Here is a 5,000-nt window from a genome sequence, read left to right on the forward strand (position 1 = left end):
CCTGGGAACCAGCGCTTCCTATTACATCATATTATGGATCCTGATAAATGAGGATGATTTATATATGGGCAACAATGTAAATATGTAAAGTTTCCCCTTATATATCAATAAAACATTCATTGTGGCTCACACTCCCTGCATTAAGCAAAGAAATATAAACATGTTGACATTTAATATAAGTACATTTACAGTTCATCAGCAGAAGCTCGCGTCGTAGCTCTGCCTCTTCACTTGTAGAGCGTCAGTTTTGTGTAAATTGAGCCTTTCCTCCTAAAATTAAACGCAAAAGCATGACGAACATCTGTGAAAAGGCATCAGTGTAATCAGAGCCATTAGAGCCGCCGAGCGTTCATCCAAACTCTTTGATCATCTTGTCATGAAATTACACGCAATAAAAAATCTGATACAATTTTACCGCCAAAAACGGTAAAAAAAAAATCCTTTTTACTGACAAAGGTGACTCATGGCTCGACAAACCTCGAGTGCAGATTGTGTGTCTAAAAATAAACGTTCCCGTCTCTTGGTTTCGTCTTGGCGTGAGACAAAAGCACAGAGAAGGAGGTGGAAGGACGGAGACGTGGGGGAGCGAGGGAGCAATGGCGACAGGAGAGCGGCAGGATAAAGAGAGCGCAGCTATTTTATGCACCGCTGTTAAAGCAGGTGAGTCATGCTCGCTCGCGTTCCCTGAAACAGAGGCTGGACGAAACGCAGGTCTGCAATTAAAAAGCTGCAGAGGAAGAGTGCGGACGGTGTAATAGCGTTTTGTTTTTTGCGCAAGCACATCCAAGCTGCAGTCATGATGATGAAAGTCTGATTTTGACGCTTTGTTATTGTCATTGAACACGCAGAAAACACATCGATCCGCTTCTGGTCTTCTTTGCTGCAAAACTGGTGTGCACACTGAGTGATAACACACTTTTGTTGCATTTCCTGTCTGAACTGTTGTCCTGTGTAATATTGCATTATTTGTGGGTTGTTTTTCTGTTTTCTTTTTTATCTAAAATGTATTTATTGCCATTTTGTTCCTTTTATTCCATGATTTATTGATGTTTTCACTCCTCAGGGTCGCTGTCCCTCTCTCCGTAGATGCAGCTTTGCTCTAAATCAAGTGTTTTTGGGATTTGACTCAAAGTGATAATTTCTCCAGATGTGAACTCGGTCGCGTCTCCTCTCCTGGCTCGGCTCGGTCGCCTTTCCATCTCCATCATCTTTTTATGACCACTCAGGGCCACCGATACAGGACCCTCCTCTTCCTCCTCCCCGCCCTCCCCCCTCCAAATAAGCTTTTACCTTGAAAGAGACGAATCCATTTTATTTCTTTGATTTCTCATTCCGGCTGTGTCTTCCTCCGTGGCCACTTGAGGGTCAGAGTGATATTGTCAGGTCAGTGCGTCTCTGAGACCTTCTGGTTCGCTGTAGTTGTGGAGGAATTTAATCTTTTGTGTTTAGGGTTGTAGCTGCTGGTATGAGTAATGGAGAAATAAGTGGATGCTGGTTAAGTTTTCACAAAGAATATAATCTATTCGCTCTAACGTTGTGATTAAAATTGAACAGGCGTTCAATAAAAAGAAGGGAAAAGAATCAGGAAACAATAGAAGAGACGAGACAAGTGACAAAGGGATCATAGAGGAAGAGTTGAGAAGACGAGAAGAGAAAGAAGTAAATATGTGAGAGGACACAGGACAGGGATGAGAAGATTGAGGACCGAAGAATAAAAGGATGGGAAAGGACAAGGACAAGAAGACAAGTGTAGGGACGACACAGAAGGGTGTGAGAGGAAGGTACAGGAAATGACAAGAGATGAGATCAGAGATGAAGAAGACAAGAGGGAAGAGGACAAAACTGGGGAAGAGGAGAAGATACAGAAGAGAAGAAAAGGTGAGACGAGACAGGCCAGGTAGAGATGAGAAGACAAAGAAGAGCAAACAGAAGAAGACATCAAGAGAGGAGAGGACAGGCAAGGACACAGTCTGCATGCAGCTCATTGCTCGATTAAAGGTGCTGAAAGGGCATTGGCTCGATTATTTTTGCTCTGTGCAAGACACGGAAAAAATGTGTTAACTGTAATGGATACATGGGCACACACACACACACACACACACACACACACACACACAGTTAGGACATCATTTTCTATGAGGCAACAACAGATGGAAATGGGTATTTGCTTGCACACATTCACACACACAATTGCTGATGTCTATATGGCAATGAAATTGGGTTTATGTACACACACACACACACACACATATACAAGGCAAACGGCTTATTTGTCTTTTTTATAATCAGAGCTGCATCTGACATTCTTCTTTTGCTGGATAGATGAGTGATTGTAGAACACACTCGCACACACATACGCACACAAACACACACACACACACACTCTCCATGTGTCTGTGCTAAAGAGCAGTAACTGCTGTCGAGTGTCCGAGGCCACGGGATGAATATTAACAACAGGACCTGACAAATAGTGCAGCATGACTCATCGATACGGAGCTGGAGGAGGTGAGTGGCCCTTAACATTTTAACTCCACACACACACATACAAACACACACACACACACACACAGACACATGTAAAGTACAATTTTGGGGTACTTACTAGTCCACTATGTTTCAGATGGAAATAGACGGAAATTCAGCAAATTTGAATTAAAGCTGTTTTGCCATTTTGGAGGCCTCTTGTTGTTGTTGTTATTGTTTACAGGAATAGAATCTTATGGTGAAGGTGTGTAGAACAATTGTGAGCTTTGTTGTGTTTCTGCAATGTGTTTATGAAGAGTTAGAAGCGAAACAAGCCAAAAATACATGCAAGATTTAACATTTTACAGAGTTTGAATGCGGGACTTGACTTTGGAGTGCTGCTGCTGCTCCATTGTGGTAAAGGTTACTTCCATGTAAGTAAAGGCTTTAAGTGCTCTTATTCACCTCTAATTCATCCCCGTCTCTCTGCTGCTTTGAAAACCGCCACGTCCCCGCTTCCTGATCCCGCTTGATTGTCGCTAAATTAGGGGTCGCAACCCCGACGCGATCCACTCCATTCCTATTCCTGGCCCATCGCCTCGCCTCTCCTCTCCTCGATAATTCGGTATTCCGCTGCAGCTTTCACCAAACTAATCAGGTCACCGGTTCCCCCACGCCTCAACACCTCCCCACCCCCAGGCCCCCCTACCCGCCCACCCCCAACCCCCGCCGCCGCCCGGATTGGTCAGACGGAGCGGAAAAACAGCGGGACGGGGTGAGTCAAGGTGGATAATGAATTCATCTGGAAATGAGATGGACCTGAGGGGAGGCAGGAGGCAGAGGGAGAAAGACAAAAACATACTTGCGCTCAAAACACAATGTTGTGACAGTGACAAAGCTTTTTCAAGGTGACGCATTAGTTCTAATTAAATCTTTTATTTTGTTTCCATCAGGGAAGTGAAATCGTCGATGTTCTCCCCTGTTTGACTTTTGGAACGACAGCACAAAGACGCCCTTGCGCGGTTTCGTTGTGGTTTATCCGTAAACCAATTACATCGCTGCACAGACTTGGTGACGGACCAAATATGATTGGCGGTTTATGCCACAGATATAAATCAATTACTCGGGGCGACCATAGTCTGTTATTGGCACTAGTTGCCCCTTTGGCAGGATTATGGGTTTGTGATGTTGTGTGTTATGACTTAACTTGATTAGCTTTGTTTGGTAAATGTATGTGTCTGCTTCATTGTGGGGATATTGCTGTAAACACTCTCAGGAACGCTGTGTTCCTTTCAATTGTCTAAATATTTTGGCACGCAGCGGCTGTACAAACACGTATGAGCACATGTGTTTTCATTAAGTGCAACATGTCACATTTCCCCGCCGCTCTGCCTATCGTAAAGTGAGCACTGTAGCAATTAGGCACAATAAAAACAAAACGCTTTGGATTTGAGATAAAAGGATGGCTCAATTAAATGAACGAAATTGTTTTCTGATAACGACAGTATTGTAATGACGACAATGTGTGTGTGGACTTTCCTGATTGATTGTTTCACCTCTCCAGAATCCCCTAAGCTGTGCCTCTTTAAATAAACATCTCGTGCTTGGGTTTAGCTTATACACCCCAGGAATACTGCAGAATCATCATATTTTTATCTTATTTGCTATGACAACAGCATGACAGATAGTTGTGGGCATCTCCATAAGTCCTTACATATACAGTATGATAAATCTGCACACCAAGCCGTGGGATTGTTTTGCGTTATCGGGGAAAGGCCTCTTTCCGTACATCAGATTTCCAGGTGTATCATGGGATTTTCTTTGTTTTCCAATATTCTGATAAGCTTCAACACTCTGAGTTTTCCAGCAGCGTCTGAACGCAGATAGAGGAGACGCAGTGGTGTGAATCCTGAGGCGAGGGGACATCGAAAGGAATGACTCGGGTGCTCAACCGATCAATTTCGCATGGATCTGAAACTGTGTCATGTGCACAAGGACTCGGTCAGTGCCCCAAACCTTTCCAGACTCGCACACACACTACTGCAGGGGTGCGACAATCAAGATCAACAGACCAATGTTCGGCTCCTTGGGTGTTAATTGTACATTGATTACTGAAGAAAAGAATAATCCCAAAACTGATATTTAGTGCTAATCCTTCTTTTTGTGTTTTTTCGCCTCAATAGCAACATCGAAAGGTAGCAGAGGGTAATTACACAATCCCAATTGGATGCAGTTGAGAGATTTGCCTTCGGCCTTGGTGCCCGACTTCGGAATCCGATCAGACAGGCACCCTGACCTCAGAGATCCCCATGCAAAGCACATGCACTCTTACATACATTCTTACATACATTCTTACATGAAAAGGTTGGACACTCCGCTGTAATAACTTTGGTTATTGTCGGAATACAAAACATTCCTGGTATAATGAGCCTGGAGACAGGATGACATCAGACAGCAGACTCATCTTTTGCATTAGCAAATGTATTTTATTTGCTGAAGTGCCCTTGGGATATGGGCATAGAGGTACATGACAGCTA

This window comes from Genypterus blacodes, unplaced genomic scaffold (genome assembly GCF_046128005.1).
Source record: "Genypterus blacodes isolate CSIRO-AG114 ecotype Tasmania unplaced genomic scaffold, CSIRO-AGI_Gbla_v1 ptg000122l_1, whole genome shotgun sequence".
Classification (NCBI taxonomy): Eukaryota; Metazoa; Chordata; class Actinopteri; order Ophidiiformes; family Ophidiidae; genus Genypterus; species Genypterus blacodes.